Below are 20909 nucleotides of genomic sequence, written 5' to 3'. Positions count from 1 at the left end.
AATATGCTTCAGGTTGGCAGGTTGTCTGTGGGCGAGGACTGGCCTGCCACCCAAGGCCTGTGAAAGTGTGGGATCATTGTCCAGGATGGGTTGTAGATCCCTGATGATGCGTTGGAGGGGTTTTAGCTGGGGACTGTATGTGAAGGCCAGTGGAGTCCTGTTGGTTTCTTTCTTGGGTTTGTCTTGCAGTAGGAGGCTTCTGGGTACACGTCTGGCTCTGTTGATCTGTTTCCTTATTTCCTCGTGCGGGTATTGTAGTTTTGAGAATGCTTGGTGGAGATTTTGTAGGTGTTGGTCTCTGTCTGAGGGGTTAGAGCAGATGCATTTGTACCTCAGTGCTTGGCTGTAGACAATGGATCGTGTGGTGTGCCCGAGATGGAAGCTGGAGGCATGAAGGTAGGCATAGCGGTCGGTAGGTTTTCAGTATAGGGTGGTGTTAATGTGACCATCACTTATTTGCACCGTGGTGTCTAGGAAGTGGACCTCCCGTGTAGATTGGTCCAGGCTGAGGTTAGTTTGTGTCTTGTGGCACAGTCCTGTGTAAGAATTTCCTTCCTTGCTCCCTTCAATGATATAGGTTTACTTGCAGTTTATTAGTCAACCACTAGGTGTCTCTGTCTGCTGTGTAAGGTCCCTGGTAAACAAGGGAGCCAAAGCTGGAACTCAAGCTATGTGGGAGCCTGTTTCTGGTTTTTTTGTAGCTGTTTAGGACTGTTTACATATATCATGACCCTTCCCTGGGGAAAGTAACCTGCAAATTACTAGTACCCTATCCCATATGGAGCTCAGCTTTGTTGGCTGGTTCATAAGAGGCAAAACCAGGGTTCTTCCCCACTGTACATGGGATGGGGAAGTAGCAGCTATGCTCTCCAGGATCTTAAGGATGATAGCTGTACCCTAGTAAGACAGTACCAGAGGATCTTTACATTACAGTCAGGGTAGTAAATTCACATTTCATCGAAAAGATGGCACCATTTCACAAATGCTTTCTAACTATGCTGGGGCACTGACCAAGTACCGAAGTGGGGGAAGTCAGTTGTGACTCCTGGCAAGTCTATCCAAGCACTGGCCCACCCTGGCTTGTCAGATGGGGTTACAGCTGGTGTGAAACTGTGCAGTCATTTAGAAGAGTGACTGCAGTTGCTAAGCAGGCTAGTTCTTTACTATAAATCATTTGGGGATTTAAAAAAAATACTGGTCTTATCTTTTAATTAAGTATCAGTTTAGTTTCAGAGTGAAGCACAATTTTTATGTATTCAGGCCATCACCACCATTAATTGACATCATCCCATATCCAACTGCATTTTCTGTTTCATTGTGTTTGGCGTGCGGTGTCACAAAATAGCTCTCAGCCCTGAGAGCACGGACGCATTCATGAGAGATCAGTCACGCCAAAGGGCTTGACTCTGCCGGGAGCAAAGTACCCTTCACTCCCACTGATTTCAAGGGGATTGCAAAGCACTCAACACACTGCAGGATGGGGCCCTCACAGAGCAGCTCCTATTGAGGTCAATGCAGAATTCTGCCTTTAAATTCGGAGGGTGCTGGTGCGGCCCCAAAGAACGTAGCGCATAAGCCAGGAAGAAAAGAATACCGTAACTTGAGGAAGGCTGTGCCCGTGGCACTGCACAGAAGCCTAAGCAGGCTACAAAGTCAGGAAGTGGGGTAGATGTGGGGGTTGGGGAAATAGAGCGGATGAAGAATTGATGTGGTCCCCCCTGAGGAGGTGCAAAGACGTCTTCAAGTCAGCTGTCCCTCCCCACCCAACCTCCTGTCTGGGGTCGGGGGGTGGAGCACTGAATTTAGATGAGTCTACACTGTAAGCTGTGTGCGAAGAAGCTGGAAGAAGGGGAAAATTGAGTAGGGGCTGATTGCCCTTTAATCTAAGTGACCCTTCCTCGCATTCTCCTGTTAGTTGTTTTCCTCTCTTCTGGCCCTTTGACATGGACATTACAGCCGCTTAGATTCCCTGCATGTCAGTTAGCCAGGGTGGGCCAAACGCAGGCACGATGTGTCTGAGGCGGTGGGTTACATGTAGTTGGAGTGGGCTGAGTTTAAGGGAGAAGCAAATCTTCTCCCCGACCTGCCCCCTCTCCAGGAGAGCTTTTAACCCGAGCGCCTCTCACGGTACTGCCAACTAACCATCATCCACGATCCAGTGCCAGTGTGCCTGGGTGGGATGCCGTGGCCCTGTGCCCGTAAAGAATCCATCCCACGGTGCATTAGGCCATCTGCTGTTTATTCACAACACGTAGGAATTTAAAGAGCATATCAACGGGCAGCGAGCGAGAGGAGTGACTCAGCCGGGCTGAAGGAATGCCAGCACTCAGTGCAGGAACTAGCAATGGGACACCGTTGCTGCGTGCAGGCAACAGGCCAGAGTGTGGGCAGCATTGCCCCTGTGGAGTCTGAACTGCTAGGGGCAACTCTGCAATGAAACCAGGGCTGCGTGACTTTGTCATTGGGGGTCAGGGCCATTTTACATTTTGCACTGGTGTAAACGACTGTCAAAGCCCCTGGTTTCCATTCCCTGCTGACTTGTTCTATGACTGTGGGCAAGTCACTTCCCTTTATTTGAGGGCAGGTATGCATCAGAATCTTCTCCCGGTACTAACAGCTTATTTCAGTCAGGGAACCAGGATAACCGAAGTCAGCAAAAGCAGTTTTTTACCCGTATAAGCTGTGTCTCCACTAGGAGAATTTGCTGCCATAGCTATTCAGGCAAACCTTTTCTAGTGGAGACCTGGCCTCAGCTTGCCGGTATGTAAAATGGGGATACCACCACCGCCTTATCCCGAGAGCGTGGGGGTGTTGTGAGGCTCTGTTAATGGATTCGTGTTCATAACATGCTCTAACTGGAATGGAGGCTGCAATAGAACATCAGTGTATGATTACAACTTGGGGAGGGCACAGCAAATCAGTGAAGCCTGTAACCTTCAAATCCCTTCTCAACTCAGCCCTGCCCTATCCATCCATCTTCTTCTCTTATCATGATGTCAACCCCTGCCTGGGGCCTGCAGCAATTCCAGCTTCGTTGTCCCACCTGTTTGTTTCTCCTGCTAAGACCTCGCACTTTCTCCTACACCCCTCCAATATATATGAGAAAACCTCCCTGTCAATATCTGTAAAGGCACTAGTTCATCATTAGCATTTAACATTTGTAGTGCGGGAGCCACACCTGACTAGGAGTCCCAGTCATGGACCAGGATCCTACAGGCACTGAACAAACACAAACTAAACAGATGGTCCCTGCCCCAAAGAGCTTGTGATCTTAGTATAAGACAAGACACAACAGTTGGATGCAGGCAGCCTGGAGAGCACCAGGAAACATCTGGCACAAGAGCAAATGGGAATAAACAGGCCATGAGTGAATCTAAACTGGAAATTAGAAGAAGGTTTCTAACCATCAGAGGCATGAGATGTTCTGGAACAGCCTCCTAATAGCAGTAGTGGGGGCAAGAAGCCAGACTAGTTAGAAGATGGAGCTTGCTACATTTATGAATGGGGTTGTATGCCGGGGTTGCTGGGAACTGGTTTCAGTGACCCAGGAGGTCCCCTCCAGTCCTTTGTTCTAATGAGATTACATTGGTCAGTGTGACAGGCAGTCACTGAGCCCAGCAGCTGCCCGACGTTTGAGGAGTTGTATCCTCTTCTCAGTCCTTCCTTGCAAGTTGCCTCTCTCCAGAGTTTAATGTAAGGAGGAGTACAGCTGAAAGCAGAGGGAGACCACCCTGTCCAGGCTCTCCTTTGGGTAACTGTAACGCTGATAGACCCTGGTCATTGGTAGGTGGGACTGAACCTGGGACCTCTGGAGCTTAATGCATGAGCTTCTACTGCATGAGCTAAAAAGCTACGTGGCTGCTAGCTAAGGCTGTAGAGCAGACTCATTTATCTCGCTAAGTGGTCTCGGTGCCACTAGATGGGACAGAACACCCCACCCTGGAGGTGTGTGGGTTACATCAGCGCATCTCCCCACCCTCCATGGGTGGGGCTGGGAGAACTCCTCCTTCAATCTACTTCAACTACTGCCTTTCTCATGATGCCTAAGGGAAACAGCCACCTGACAAAGTCTAGCCAGAGCATGAGTTGGGATTGCTACTGATCAGAGTCGTAACAAGGAATTTTTGCGCCCAAGGCAAGGGCCGGGTCCAGGCTTTTCGGCAGCAATTTGGGGGCGGGTCGCTCAGTCCCTCTCGGAGGAAAGGACCCGCCGCTGAATTGCCGTCGAAGAATGAATGAAGCGGCGGTGACAATTCAGCGGTGGGTCCTTCCCTCCGAGAGGGACTGAGGGACCTGCCGTCGAATTGCTGCCGATCGTGGCTCCCCCCACCCCCCGCCCTGCCCTGCTTGGGTGGGGGAGCTGCGCCCCTCCGCTTTGCGCACCTGAGGCACTTGCCTTGCCCTTGTTACGGCACTGCTACTGATTGGCTACACAGCTGGGCTGGGCTAAAACATCCCGTCCTTACTGCTGTCCCCCTATTCTGGGCCACGTGTTTGTCTGCCTGCTTTTTACAATCTTGTTGTTGAGATTCTTACCTCCTTGAGGCAGAGACTGTTGTTTACTCTGTGTCTGTACGGTGCCTCTTACAGTGAGATCCTGACTGGATTGAGGCCTCTGAGTGCTACCATAATGCAAATGTTCACTGATAATCGTATGGGCTGTCTCAAGCCACTCAAGACTGATACAAACTCGCCGATGAAATGCAAGCTTTGAAGAGCGGTTCACAAAAGGTTTAACTCTGTATTATGGAAAAACAACAGTTGGATTTTGGCCTTTTTTGGGTGGAAGGCTGCAGGAAATATTTTCCGGCGTGGGGGAGTAGCTGGGAGGATGTGTAATACATTTTCTGTGCAAACGTTCCATCCCGCTTTGCTGCTCAGCCGCTGCAGGAATGCAAGGCTAGCAGGAAAGTGCAGCTGGGAATCTGCAATGAAAAATTCTGCAGACGCTTCGAAGAGCCGCTCCTTTCTAATCTGTTTCACAGGCTACGTCTGCGACACCGTCAGTGGTGGAACAGGCCACGGGCTTTCGGGGCAGCAGTCTCAGTGGGAAAGTGACACCAGGCTAACTGGGAATAGGGATGAAAATGGCGAGGAAACCCTGAGGCTGCTGGGAAGGGTGCAAAGCCTGGAAGGTGTGATCTCCAGGAACAGGAATGGAGAAGCCATTGGTTAATAAGGACACATCAGTAATATTTTATGCTCTAATTCAAAGGATGCCACAGCCCCATGTTTGTATGCATCTGTAGTGGTTCCTCGCTCTCGAGTGGTGAGGGAGGCCACTCCACCACTACAGGCAGACAGCAAGGAATAGTCTATAGGGGAAACTACAGCCCTCTGTGTGGGTCAGAGCACAAATACTCTATGGCTCCACAGCCAGCCTTCTGGCTGGGAGCGAGCCCACAACAAAGCCCAGGCCAAAAAGAGGAGGTTTGGCTGCCACCCGAGAGGTGGGGTCAGTGGCAGGGGAATTAGGGGGACCTGGGCCCACCCTACTCCACTAGGTCCCCTCCCAGTCCAGGGCCCTAAGAGTGGCAGATGGGTCCTCCACTGTGTCAGTAGGGATCCTCCCGAAACACGCTGACTCCCGCTGCAGCAGCAGAACTGGACTAAAGTCTGGTTCCCCTGGGCTACTCCCTACCACAGTGTGGGTGTAGGGCTCTGTTGTCCAAAAGTCCTCTGTCTCCTCGGGGTGCCCACAGCTCCTCGGGGAACTCATCTGATGGTGGTCCTGGCAGCTCCTCCACAGAGCCACTCTGGGAAGCCCAGCCGCTGCTGCTGAAGCACATGGCCCACACTGCATCTTTTTGGCAGCTGAGCAGGAGAAGACCCAGCCATGGGAGGATGCTGGGAACAATACGGAGATAGGCTGGAAGGAGGAGCAGATGCGACCAGACAATATGCACTGCAGGCAAGAGTCCGTACCTGGGGCTCCCTCTCAGTATCCCAGGTCCTCACTTCTGCCTGCTACAGCCCAGACAAGTGGCCACCCAGCCTCAGAAAACTAGCCAGTCCCTGGGTGAGAGCCTGTGGGGATTAGCTAGTTCCCTGTGGGCTCTGGAGATCTAGGGAGGGGATACAGTGGGAGGTAAAATTCACATCTTTGCTGCTGCCTTTAATGAATGTGGCAAGCGATTTCTGCAAGGCGGGACCTATGGCTCAGTAGCACCCCAGAAACGTCAGTCTAGGGAGGGAAGGTGACTCCTTGCAACAGAAAGACCAGAAACGTCTATGGGCCAAATGATTCACCCCCCACTCCAGGTGAGTTGCCCCAAGGGTAAATTTGGCTCCATGTTTTTAGAAGTAAAATCTACACTGTAGAGAAAAGAGCGATGGAAGGAGCTTTCCCAGAGTGAGGCTGAGCGCGTATTTATTTCTCAAATTAATATTAAAAATAACACTAATTTCCTAGGCACTGAACAATACCAAGGCTGGAAGTCACCTAAATAAAGACTCCAGTGGACCAGCACTAGGCACTTAAGATGCTAAGAATGGTCACACCTGGTCAGACCAGTGCTATCTCTAGCCAATCTCTTGTGCCCATCAGTGGCCTGAACCCGTTGCTTTAGAGGCAGGTGCAAACAAACTTGTTGGAGATGGTTATGGGATAATCTGCCTACGCTCTGGATATTCTTGCTATCCAAAGAAATATCCAATTCTTTTTGGAATGCAGCTAAGCTCTTAGCTTCAATCTCTTGTGACTAAGAGTTCCGCAGGCTGATTCTGCTTTGAGTAAAGCATATTTCCTTCGATCGGTATTTTGAGGATTTAAGTAGGACTTATATGGTGCATGGACCTCAGAGCTGCCCCCCTCTGTCAGGAATCAGGGCCTGCAGCCAAGTCTGGGACCTGCTAATTGAGCTACCTCTGAACGCCTTGAACAGTCAGGTGTGAATTTTGATAAAGTGAGGAGATGGAGGCTCAGGCCTTCCAAAAGCCAGGTGGTCTAGTTGATAAAGTACTGGCCTAGCAGATATGAAGTCATAAATTCTGCTGCCATTGGTATAATAATACTTTGCACTGACATTCTGTCCATACAAACATTGCTTAGCTACAGTGTTTGTAAATATAAGCAGCCCCATTTTACTGCTGCAAAAAGGGATGCTCACGAGAGCTTAAAGGGCCAATGTCCAAACCTGAGCACCTAAACTTGGGCACCCGAATCCCTATTTTGTGTGTCTAAATACTGAGCTAGGGGCCCAGTTTTGAAAATGAGGTTCTACCCCCCCATAGAATAGTCCTATAGAATTTTCAAGACATTAAACCAATAGGATTCTGTAACAATTAGTCTAAAAATATAGAATGTAACCAAACGATTTCTCTTCTGTATAGAATGTAACCGAACGATTTCTCTTCTGCGGGATTCTATAAATTGTTTTAAAAAATAAGCAAATAATGTAACAACCCCCTGCCCTGCCGCCCCCCAGCAAAACTTCATCTATGACTATGCTGCTCAGCTCTTCTAGCTAACAGGCCTTTTCACATGGGATTTCCCATGACTGGGGGTCAGTAGGAGACATTCACTTTGGAGGGAACTTATTCACAAAATAACAGCTTGCGCCTCTGATGGAGTTACACTTTTCCATGCTAACAATTTATTACTGCTCCTCCGGGGACTAGACTACTAAAGCCCTATTCACTGCTGTCCTGGCCCCAGCGAAATACTTTCAAAAGTGGGCAAGGAGCCACATATCTATTCTCTCTGGGGTATGATCAGCCATGGCTTCTCAAGCTCACTTGTCCAAAACTTTTTAAAGTCTGTTTACTACGGGTCAGCCGCTGCACTACTGCACAAACTAGAGCCTTCCTAGACATCCCAGAGCTCAATCTGCTAAACAAAACTGCACCAAAGACGGAGAATATACAGTTGAGGAAATCTTCTCTGGAAGAGGAGAGAGGCAACTGAGATTCAGGGAATGGGCAGAGGTGGGTGTGCTTATGGAAAGTGCCCAGAGTTATACCAACTCTTGTGATTTTATCATGAATCTTGTGATATTTACGGTGATATCCCAGCCCCATTGACTTCACTGAGTTAGGGTTTCACCGTTGGTGTTTTCTTAAAGCCCCAGCTCCTGGAGTCATATGATCACATGAGACACTCAGGTTTCCATTTGTAAATGAAAGTACGTTTCTGGTGCTCGAAGCTGTGGAGAAAAGCTTGAAAACATGAACCGTAAGACCAGAAATCAAAGAAAAAGCACCCCACATTTTTAAAATTTTTTTTTTAAATCTCACAACTTTTTGAGGACTGACTCCTGATTTTTGGATGCTTGTTGGCAATATCGTATAGAGATGCTTGTTTTTTCATCTGTAGAGATATGGGGCTTGATTCAAAACTGCCACTATGGCCTCTTTGGCAGTGTTAAAGGGGCCTTAGACTGATGGTAGTTTATGCTAGGATGGGGTGGAGGGACTTAGGGTATGTTGACACCGCGGGTAGGCGTACCTGTGCAAGCTTTAAGCTACCACGCATGGCAAGCATGCCTACACTGCCATGTTTTCATTGGTACTTGTAACCGCACTAGCTAGATTAATGTCTGCCCCCGCTGCAGTCACCCCTCTGATTGCACTATAGACATAGATCGGGGTGGGCAAACTCTTTGGCCCGAGGGCCACATCGGGGTTGTGACATGGTATGGAGGGCCGGGTAGGGAAGGCTGTGCCTCCCCAAACAGTCTGGCCCCTGCCCCCTATCCGCCCCCTCCCACTTCCTGCCCCCCTGACTGCCCCCTCAGAACCCCGACCCATCCAACCCCTGCTCCTTGTCCCCTAACCGCCCCCTCCTGGGACCTCCTGCCCCTAACCACCCCACTGGCACCCCACACCCTATCCACCCCCCACCCCCAGCCCCTTTTGGAATGTGGCCCTGCGCACATGGGCGGAGGAGTCAGGAGGAGCAGGGGCAGCTGGAAAGAAGCAGCGGTTTCCCCTTTAAAGCGCCGCTTCTCTCCGGCTGGCTGCGCGACTGCCCCTGCTCCTCCTGAGTCCTCCGCCCGCGTTTCAGCACTCCTGCCCCCCCGCACCGCCTGCCTGCGCCCCTGAGGCTGCGGGTGAGCCTCCCTCCCTCCTCTCCCCGGTCCCTCCCCGCGGAGGTGCGCCGATGCTGAGCTGCCTGGCGGGGCAGTGAGCTGAGGCTGCCGGGGACGGGGAAGAGCTGGGGGCTAGCCTCTCGGGCCGGGAGCTCAGGGGCCAGGCAGGGCAGTCCCGCGGGCCAGATGTGGCCTGCAGGCTGTACTTTACCTACCTCTGACATAGATTCATGGATTCTTCCCAGAATAGAGTCTCCCATCCTGTAAGTATCCCTATGTTCTTTGTTCCTGGATACGTACAGTTACATTTAGCCCTATTAAAACACATATTATTTGCTTGTGCCCAGTTTACCAAGCTATCCAGATCACTGTGATCTGTCCTCATCATTATTTACCACTCCCCCAATTTTTGTGTCCTCTGCAAACTTTATCACTGATGATTTTATGTTTTCTTCCAGGTCACTGATAAAAATATTAAATAGCCTAGGGCGAAAAACTGACCCTTGTGAGACCCCACTGGAAACAGACCCACTTGATGATGATTCCCCATTTACAATTACATTTTGAGACCTATAAGTTAGCCAGTGTTTTATTAATTTAATGTGAGCCATGTAAATTTTATATTGTCCTAGTTTTTTAATCAGAATCATAGAATATCAGGGTTGGAAGGGACCTCAGGAGGTCATCTAGTCCAACCCCCTGCTCAAAGCAGGACCAATCCCCAACTGAATCATCCCAGCCAGGGCTTTGTCAAGCCTGACCTTAAAAACCTCTAAGGAAGGAGATTCCACCACCTCCCTAGGTAACCCATTCCAGTGCTTCACCACCCTACTAGTGAAAAAGCTTTTCCTAATATCCAACCTAGACCTTCCCCACTGCAATTTGAGACCATTACTCCTTGTTCTGTCATCTGCCACCACTGAGAACAGCCGAGCTCCATCCTCTTTGGAACCCCCTTTCAGGTAGCTGAAAGCAGCTATCAAATCCCCCCTCATTCTTCTCTTCTGCAGACTAAAAAATCCCAGTTCCTCAGCCTCTCCTCATAAGTCATGTGCTCCAGCCCCCTAATCATTTTTGTTGCCCTCCGCTAATGTCATGTGGTACCATGACAAGTGCCTTATATACGCTTAGTGTCAATGAGACTTCAGTATGCCCCCTAGTGGTAATATAGGGAGGAATTTTCTGGGTGTGTCATGAAGCATGACAGGGTCTGTTCAAATGTCTCAAGGTTATATGTAAACAACTCGTGGATCTTTAAGTCTTTACAGAGATCTGGACATCAAAAAAAGCTGGACACCTCTTTTTCCGTTGAGAGTTCACTTTCTGCATGTGATGTAAAGCATTCCTGCTTTAACTCCTTCCCCTAAGGGCGATGGCAAACATCCTTCGCAGCATATACGGGGGGCGTTTGATCCATACATCAGTGATGCCCCGGTGTGAATGGCACCACCTGAACAATAAATGGCTTACAGTTCGAGAGCCTGAATGAAACTTCCACATGCAAAGCTCTTCACCCACCACTGGAGTGCAGCTCTCTCTGGAGTGGGACCTGCCCATTGTCTAGCACCTTTGAGCAATACTTTAGATTGCGAGGTGCAGAAGAATACAGAATCTGATGAAAGCACTGGAGGTGGGATTAAGTAGCCAGGATATAATTGCCAAAGTGGCAATTTGGCCAGAACAGTGAGGATTAGCATTCTGCTCTTGCAAAAAGTGCCAGGGGCCCTTTAGTGACCACAGTTGGTCAGGAGCTGGGTTTTGCAGCTCATTGGAAAGACAGAGTGGTGCTCCTCACCAGGCCTGGGGCAGTATGGCAGGACCTGGGCCCCACTCGTCCACTGATTATGGTGGGACACCTCCCAGCCGGAGGCAGCACTCAGCGCAAACAATGGGGGTCACAATCTAGCTCGCAGTGAGAAACAGCTAAAATCCCCAACACTTTCCTACCAATCCACTCTGCCTTCAGGTTCCTGCCAGCTGCAAACTCTCCTTCTCCCTCTCGTTCTCTCTCTCGTAATTATTTCATCAAATCAGCCTTTTTTTTTTTTTTCCTGACTGTGAGTTTCAAGCCGTCCAACTCGGCTCTGTGATAAATCTTCCTAAAAGGACAGCTGCTTCCTCCTCCCCCGCCGGCTGGGTGGGTTCTTGTGTTTTCTTTTACACACATCCCCACTACATCAATATATATATATTTAACGTGGCCTTCTTTTCCTCTCAATGATATTTCCTGTCCGCCCTCTCCCTCTTTCTCCCTGTCTCACTCTGCGCTTCCTCTTTCTCCGCCCCCGCCCAGCAATTTGTCACTGCTCGAGTGTATTTTTCTTTTTTAGAACTGTGTTCGCATGGCTGTCTCCCACCAACACAAAGTGCCTGGCCCATTAACTGCAACGGCACAACTGACAACCTGAACGCCGAGTCACGTTGCTCAGTGATATACAAGGCCTTTGAGCTGCCGGAACCTGCCGGCAAAGCATTCCAGTCCTTGCTTCGCCCACACGCACTAGGAAAGCAAAGTACTCGTGGGGGAGGGGAAATACGCTCTTGAATTTTTTCTTCTGGCTCATGAATTATAATCTTTTACTGATTAAAGTTTTACTGTTTCCTAATGGGCGTTTTCTTGCAGGATTTTTAGCGGTTTGCAAAGGGTGCTAACTATCCCACGAGCGCTTCAGCTCCGCTCAGTGGGGTTGGATCAGTCACGCTGGTAAAGATCAATCCAGGCGTGTTGCCGTATTATTAACTCAGAGAGAGGCAATATTACGCAGATACCGTGCCTTGCCCACATTGAAACGAGCAAGTGTGCATTAGAGGGCTCATTAGGCATCGCTGCTAATTGCACATTGCCGATAATGAGAGCGTTATACTGACGTGTTGCTGTTGCTCCCGCCATCTTTTAAATGACAATCTAAGACATCTTAAAAGACAGCCAGCGAGGAGGCAGGGTGACTCCAGAGGTTGTTAATAGACTCTGGAGCTCGTGCTGCTCTCAGTTACAGATTTGATTCCAGCTTAACAGATGCCTGGGTAACAAAGACGATTACCTGAGTTGATGGCATGTAAAGAGCTGCCAGAGGAGGCTGTTTGCAGGGCACAGTAAAGAGTTTTATTGGTCCAACACCAACCCAAGAAGTATGTTACATATTCTTGAGCCCCATCTGCTTGCTCCTTAGCTATTAACTATGTACATACTCACCGCCATAGAGCACTCTTGTAACAACCAGAGGACAAAGATTGGCTGGGCCTGTGTAATCCACACCAGGAGAGTTACTTCCTGTCCGCTCTCTGGCGGCTACCCACATAGCAGTTAATGAGTCTGCTTTGGCTACTAAGTAAAGGGCTTAGTTCTTTAACTGGAGTGGCAGAGGCTAATGCTTTTTGCTCTGAAGGTCCCAGGTTCAAACCGCACTGATATCCTAAGTGGGGGCCATTACATATTCGCACTGAACTATTCTGTCCCCTGTAGAGTGCTCCCTCTACTTTATGGGGGAACCTGACCGGCCCTTGTCTCTGCTGTGGTGCATTGATTCTGCAGACCTGACTGGCACCAGCACAGTGATTCATTCCTATAGCGAAAGGCTGTGCAGGTGCATTGCTAACAGTTTGGATCACTGGCTGGGAGACGCTGTAACTCCCTTGCATGTCACTTTTATGAAGGAAAATAGGTCACACCTCAGAGTAAGGGCACTGTAATGATAGTGCAGTTAATTGCAATTATACTGTGGTTATCCTATTTGCTACCTGTAATTACACTAATTCATAGAACTGGAAAGTTCACTACATGATTACACTGCATGCCATGTAGTTAGTATACCTGGATTCTAATGGCTTCCCCCAACCTCCATGTGACTGACAGCCGTGTCTGCTGGGAACATAAAAGGAAGCTTGCTCTGAGTAGGTGTAGGGCTGGGAGGAGCAGCAATGAGCTAGCAGGGGTCTGCAGAAGGCCTGGTAGTGGTTCCCTTACTGAGATGGAGATGGTGAAGGCGTCGCGAAAGAGCCAAAGAAGATGCCTAGAGGCAGGCTACAGAAGGACTGTGAGGAGGGGCTTGTGTAGGGGCCAGGGGTGGCTCCAGTCCAGGGGCGGCTCCAGGCCCCAGCACACCAAGCGCGTGCTTGGGGCGGCATGCTGCGGGGGACGCTCTGCCGGTCGCTGGGAGGGCGGCAGGCGGCTCCGGTGGACCTCCCGCAGGCGTGCCCGCGGAGGGTCTGCTGGTCCCGCAGCTTCGGTGGAGCATCCGCAGGCAAACCTGCGGGAGGTCCACCGGAGCCGCGGGACCAGCGACTGGCAGAGCACCCCCCTCGGCGTGCCGCCGTGCTTGGGGTGGCGAAATGGCTAGAGCCGCCCCTGCTCCAGGCCCCAGCACGCCAAGCGCGTGCTTGGGTCGGCATGCTGCGGGGGACGCTCTGCTGGTCGCCGGGAGGGCGGCAGGCGGCTCCAGTGGACCTCCCGCAGGCACGTCTGCGGGAGGTCCACCGGAGCCGCAAGACCAGCGGACCCTCTGCAGGCACATCTGTGGGAGGTCCACCGGAGCCGCGGGACCGGCGACCGGCAGAGCGTCCCCCCGCGGCATGCCGCCGTGCTTGGGGCGGCGAAATGGCTAGAGCCGCCCCTGGTAGGGGCAGCCAGAGAAGGCGGCCTGACAAGTGCCAGGCACTGTAGAAAGTGGCTTAAGGAAACCGCAGAGCAGAGCAGTCTTGGGCTGAAGGCAGAGGGCTGTGCACAAGTTAGAGCACGAGCCCTGGGATCCATAGTACAGGGAGGGTGTGCCACCCACAGAAGTGCCATGGCAGCCAGTGCACCACGGGAAAGGAGTGTTTAACCCAGGGAGCATAGGCACCGAATTCCCCTCTTCCCGGTGGGTGCTCAACCTCCCCCTCCCCTGCACTGCCCTCACCCCACCCCTATTCCACCCCTTCCCCAAAGTCCCCACCCCAGCCTCGCCTCTTCTCCGCCTCCTCCCCTGAGTGTGCTCCGTCCCCGCTCTTCCCCCTCCCTCCTGGAAAGTCCTAAGCAGCATCAAACAGCTCCTGGGGGTGGGGGGGGTGGGCAGCGCTGGGAGGGAGGGTGAGGAGCGGGGACGCGGTACGCTCGGGTGGGGGGAGAAGGAGGTGGGGAGGAGCTTGGCACCCACCTTGGGGGGGTGTGGAGCACCCACTAATTTTTCCCTGTGGGTGCTCCAGCCCCGGACACCCACGGAGTTGGCACTTACGCAAGGGAGGGCTGATGAAGGATCTGTTTGGTTTGTTGTTTGGACTTTGGCATTGGCTGGGGAGTGAAAAGCACTAACAATAACCCGGGGGAGACTATAGACTAGACCAGAGATTATCAAACTGTGGTCCACGAGCTCCATTCAGGTGGTTCACGGATAGATCCCTCTAAGGTGCATGCCCGGGCGGTCGCGCACGGGAGAATGAAGGACCAGCCACGTAATTACTGGAGCCGCACAGAGGGTAGGTGGGAGGGGGCAGTGAGATGAGAAGACAGGGTGGGGGAAATTTGGGATGTGCAGAGCTGTGGTGGCCAAAGAAAGAGGCGACTTTCCCCAGCTCCAGGGCTGCGGCTGCCAGGGAGAGATGGCCCTCCTTCCAAGCCCCGGCTCTGGGCTGCTGCGGCAGGGGAGAGAGGGAGAGACCCTCCTTCTTCCCTTCCCCAGCTTGGGGACTGCCACGGCGGAGGAGAGAGGGAGAGACCCCACTCCTTCCCAGCCCCAGCTTGGGGGCTGCTGCCACAAGGGAGACACTCCCCTCCTTCCCAACCCCAGCTTGGGGGCTGCTGTGGCGGGGGAGAGAGGGCACATCCATCGCATTAGAAAGGTAAGACAACTGATATTAAAATATGAGTTGTGTGCTTTTATTTGTAGAACAAAAAACGTTAATTATTATTACTTTTTTATATATATATATAGCACTTTTATTCCAAGTGCTTTACAATAGTCAGCTATCGGTAGAAACAACATTTGGAAAGATCATGTAGTGGTCCGCTGAGACCCTCAGCAATTTTCAAGTGGTCCACGAAAGAAAAAGTTTGAGAACCACTGGTCTAGATGGAAAAATGAGAGCGGGTAGGGAAACTGAGGCAGCAGGTCTAGTGATGTAAGAACTCATGACAAGTCTCCTTCTGACAAACTGACTGTGTAAAAATAACCACAGTATCAAGTGTTGCAAGCATGAGGGCAAAGGTACTTTGGCCTGAGCAATGAGAGAGCTTTGGCGTATAGCACAAACCAGGGAGAAGACCCACAGGTTTTGGTTTTGCTCATTACCACTAAACCATAAAGGGGGAAGTTTTAACTACCTGACTCATTTTCAGATAAACAATTAGGCGTCACAGATACTTTTTCTTTCACGAAATGACACGTCTTCCCCACCCCTCCTTAATACCAGTCAAAGATATGGCCTAAGTGCACTCAAACACCCATAACTATTTATTCTGAACCTATTTCATTTTGAGTGTCTTTGGGGTTGGCAGGAGCCACATGTGGCTTAATTATTTTTCAGAAGTGACTAGTAATTTGGGGTGCTACAGTTTTCGGGACTCAACTTGGGAAGCCTTAAAAGGGCCTGATTTTGTTAGAGGACAGGTTCTCGGCACTCTCTGAAAATCAGGCTCAAGATGTCTCAAGCTGGGCACCCTACAGGCCTTGTCCCATCTGAAAGTGTGGGTCCTGTATGTCTCTTTATCAACCGGTCACCATAAGGCCCTCCCCCTCCACTGCTTTGTTTCCCTTTCTTTCTTGAGGTGAATGGGTCACTTCTATAGGTAACAGGATACTTCTGTCTCCAGAGCTGCTGAAAGAATGTCCGTGGGTGGGAGAGGAGGTCAAAGTCTCTCCTACTCTTCTGCAAACAGGACCTAAATTCTGCAGCAAGGATGCCTGTCTACAGTGCAACAGACAGGAAATTCTGTGGCACCTGCAGGAGGATGGAGGTTTTTAGTGAATGAAATATGAAAATGAATGATGCAATCAGCACAGCGTGCCTTGCTTTACTTAGTTTGAGGCTGAATTCAAGTTAGTTTATCCTGCCCCACAGTTTCTACATTGTGCTGATTTTTGTGTCAGCTGCACATAATTGCATTTGCATTGTAGAAGTTGTTGGGGACGCAGGGAGAAAAGGGAAGAGATAGGACTGTGGGACAGCACCTCAAACTAAGCCACTTCCTATGGCTTCTCGAGTGCCAAACACACCAGCTGGACACTTCTGCTAAACTGATCACCGGGCAAAATTGCTGGCTAAAGCTGACATTGTAAAGGCCAACATTAGATTTCAAAGTATAATACAATGGCTGCTGCTCATGTGTCCCCTTGTGGCCAGGGGTGTCTCCGCAGTGCCCTGCTCCTATTTTCCCCTTCTTCAGGGCTCCTTAAACAAAACTCCACACAGTTTTGCTCGTTCAATCACAGCCTTTCTTGGGGTCTGGCGTCTTTATTAACACAAAGTTCCAAAAAGCAACCATAAAAACAAATCTTCCACCCAGCCTCAAGCTGGGCACAGCCCCTCCTCCCTATGGCACTATTGCTGCCTGCTGTCTGAGCAGCTGGAGTAGATACCAGGCCTGGCCTGCCTTCTCCCAAAGGGAAAACAAAGCTTGCAGCTGGGTCTTCTTACCCAGCTCCACCTCCTTCTCCAGGGACCAGTGCATGAGCCCCCTCTCCCTGCAGCTTCACTCTGCAGTCCTTGCTTTTCCACAGACCTCTGAGACTTTATAGCCCAGACGCAGCATGAGGACCTGCCCTGGCACAGGAACACTGGGCCTATTTCGGTCATAGCAGCCCATGACACAGTGTCCTCATCCCCTTGAGGTGACTGGGGCAGCTCACACCTCTGCTAGGATGACTGCAAATTCCGGAAGGCATCACTGCATCGGTTACATTTGGTTTGCCTTTTTAAAAAGCTTGTCTAAGGACATAAGGACTAAAACCAGAGTTTCCTATGATAAAATAGAGTTTAGATTCTGCAGCACAATTTTTCAACCAGGGGACGATGCTGCAGCAAATTCAGCAGCTGCAGAATATTTGAATATGCATGATCCTGACCATGGCGGTGGCTGTCATGTGCACACGTATGCAGTAGAAAATGGACTGAGGCCATTAAGGACCATGTGTCAGATGATAACTTGCAAACATTTCCAATCTGTATTGGGTGCAGACCAAGGGCCTAAGACAGCATTCTAAACTATCCAAGCCCATTCTTTCCGAGCCTTAACTCCATCTTCTTTACATCCCACAGAACAAGTATCCTCTGCTAGTCTATTATAGCATGGCAGTGACATCCAGGGCCTATTTCATTTGCTATTGAGATAATCCCAGTTGAGTTTTCCTGCTGGTACCCAAAAGCACATGTGCCTGATCCAAAGCCTGGAAAGATTCCACTGATTTCAACAGGCTTTGAATCTGGCCCTTTCGTTCCATTTTTTTAATAACAAAAATGAAATTTAATGTGATTATAGCTCCTGACATTTTTTTTTAATGTGTGTCATAGAAGAGTGACACTCAGTTCTCTTTCAGTTCAATATGACAATGCAGGTTTGCATGTTAAGCCTCTCCTACCAGAAATCATCATCTCCATCAGAACAATGAGTAGCAGCATTAATGCCGGTGTACATGTGTGGGCTTCTGCTTTATTTAACCATATGGAAAGGAGAGGCATCACACCCCTGCAGGTGGGTCTTTGGGCACAGGAACAGCAGGTAGGCTGATAGTGACATAGGCCTGGTCTACACTAGGAAATTAGGTCAGTATAACTATGTCTATCAAGGGTGTGAAAAATCTATACCCTGAGTGATGCAGTTAAACCGTCCTAACCTCTGGTGTAGACAATGGTAAGTCGATAGGAGAATTCTTCTGTTGACCTAGCTACCACCTCTTGGGGAGGTGGATTACCTATGCCAACAGGAAAACCCATTCCGTTAGCGTAGGTAGTGTCTTCACTGAAGCGCCACAGTGGCACTTTAAGTGTAGACAAGCCCTTAATGCTTTGTATGGATCACTTAACACCCTCTTTGTGATGTATGTAAGTGTCCATGGAGAGTATCACGATTGTGCTAACACTCAGAATTACCATCTCTGAAAGTTCATAGATTCATAGAGTTTAGGGCCAGAAAGGACCAGTATGATCATTTAGTCTGACCTCCTGCATAACACGGGCCAGAGAATCTCACCTAGTAATTTAGTCAAACCCCTAACTTCTGTCTGAGCTAGATCAAGAGAGATTAGAAAGACATCCAGTCTTTAAATCAATACTTCAGGCGACGGAGAATTCATCACATCCTTTGGTAAGTTGTTCCAATGGTTAATTACCATCACTGTCAAAAATGTGCCCCTTATTTCTAGTCTGAATTTGTCTAGCTTCAGATCCAACTGATGGATCTCATTACCCTTTGTAGGTGTTAGTAGACTGTGATCAAATCACCTCTTAACTTTCTCTTGGATAGACTAAATAGATTGAGCTTCTTATGTCGCACTATATGGCAGGTTTTCCAGATGTCCAATCATTCTGGTAGCATTTTTCTGATCCCTTTCAATTTTTATCGCTGTTGTTTTGAAGTGTGGGCACCAGAACTGGACACGGTATCCAATAATGGTCTCACCAATGCCGTATATACTGGTAGTACTACTTCCCTACTCCTAGTTTATGTTCCTCTGTATACACCCTAGGACTGTGTTTTCCCTCTTAGCTACAGGATCACACTGGGAGCTCATGTTCAACTGGTTATCTACCAAATGTCCTTTTCTGAGTCACTCTTCTCCAGAACCCAGTCCTCCCTTCGTATAAGTGTGACCTACATTCTTTGTTCCACAATATATGACCTTGCACTGGGCTGTGTTGAAATGCATATTCAACAAAGGAACCCACTTTACCAAAAGCAGCAATACCCTTCTTCAGATGCAAGATGACTTGCATCTGAAGAAGTCAGATCCAGACTAACACGGCTACCCCTCTGATACTTGACACCACTTTACCAAGTAATCTAGATTATTCTGCATAATTTACCTATCCCCATCATTATTCATAATTCCACCCATTTTTGGGTCGTCTGCAAATTTTTCCAGCAACATGCCAGCTCTCTGAAAGTTTTCCTTAACATTCATGCAAGAGATGAGACTATGGGTCTGCAAATATTATAATGTTCTCTGGCTATTTGATCTTCCAACTCTTTCTTAGCTAGGCCCTCCTAACTTTAATTTTACATTTCACCTTCCAGAATTTTTTCCTTTTATTGGCTTCATTTGGCTTCGATTTCTGTTTTCTGAAGGATACTTCCTGGCTTGAACAACTGGACAAAATGGCTGGACCTTGGTCCAAAGCCCTTTGAAGTCAACGGAAGCGCTTCCATCAACTTCAGCAAGCTTCGTATTAGGTCTAGAATGCTTGTAATAGGGATCAGTCCCGCATTGGCCCAGAAATGTACTAAATGGACTGCAACACCGTGGCAGTACTAAAAAAAAAATCCCATCATTCTACCAATTTCAATGACATTCCCTACACTTAAAATAGGGGGCTGGTAATCGCTCTGAAAATCGAAGAAACTTTTCAAGGGCAGCCACTGGAAGTTAGTCTCCAGTGTCTGTGCTTCTTAGCAATGGGAAGTTTTCCTGATAGTCAAGCACTGTCTTTTAAAAGTGTTTTCCCACTATTCCAGATTGTTGGCAAATAGGTAGGCTTGATAAATGTTGTTAGATATTTGTACACCCATAAACGGACAGAAAAATATTTCTATCAAGAATAATTGAAATTTACAGATAGGCAAAGTAAGAAAAATGCTTATTGAGAGCTTTCTAGAGTTTGATTGAAGGATATTTACTTTGTATATTTTGACATGTGATGTTGACAGTTTGTGTTTTAACAGTTATAAAACTTTAATTTTTTGAATCTCAATGTCTACTGGAATTATATAATTAGTGTGCTATCCCCCCATAATTGCCTGCAAGTGTGAAAGTGAATATAGATAAAAATTGAAAAAAGGCTTAAAAATAAACATCAATATTATTCATTGAAATTATGAAAAATAAATCAAATTCCACCCCGTCTACAAATAGGGAGCAAGGGAATTGAACAGCTACAGACTAAACTAAAATACAACAGAAACTTTTTGTATAGATGGGTCTGAGAGGCAATTTGGGATTAGGGGGACCAGACAGCAAGTGTGAAAAATCGGGACGGGGGTGGAGGGTAATAGGAGCCTATATAAGAAAAAGACCCAAAAATTGGGACTGTCCCTGTAAAACCAGGACATCTGGTCACCCTACAGGGATCTGGGTCTCAGTTTATCAGAAGTTATTATTTTCCCCTCTGTTTTGAACTAGAGGCACTATTGGGAATAGAGTTGAACAATTGTAAAAGGAACTGAAAGCAAAAGGTGGTGTTTCTAATCTCGTACCTTCAGTCCCGGGCTAGAAAACAGTGGGCAGTAATGAATTGCCCAGCTAGGAAAAATAGACAAGAAATGACTGTCTATAAATAAAGCCCTGTGAAAATTGTGATTTTTATGCCTCTGTGGAAATTGTGAAATTAGCCCAATACCACAATTTTTCCAATATTATTTTTTTAAAATAAAGAAATGGAGACCAAGGTCACATGATCTTGTCGTGTTCTTTCCATCTGCTGTTTTAGGTTGCAGCACCATTATAGCAAGAAAAGGAGACACAGTAGCCAACTGCTGCTGTCACTTGGACCATGAGCAGCCATGACCTCACTAAGAGAGTTTAAGTGACATGCCTAAGGACACACAGGAAGTCTCTGGCAGAGCAGGGACTTGAACCCAAATCCCCGGCTAGTCCCCTAACCACTGGAACAGCCTTTGTCTTTTCAGGCTGTATGATTGGCCATCTATGTCACATGATGTGGTTTCTGTTCTCCTGACTGGCAGACCTAAGCTAA

This window comes from Mauremys reevesii, linkage group 2, assembly GCF_016161935.1.
Source record: "Mauremys reevesii isolate NIE-2019 linkage group 2, ASM1616193v1, whole genome shotgun sequence".
NCBI lineage: Eukaryota > Metazoa > Chordata > Testudines > Geoemydidae > Mauremys > Mauremys reevesii.
This window is presented reverse-complemented; position numbering follows the sequence as displayed.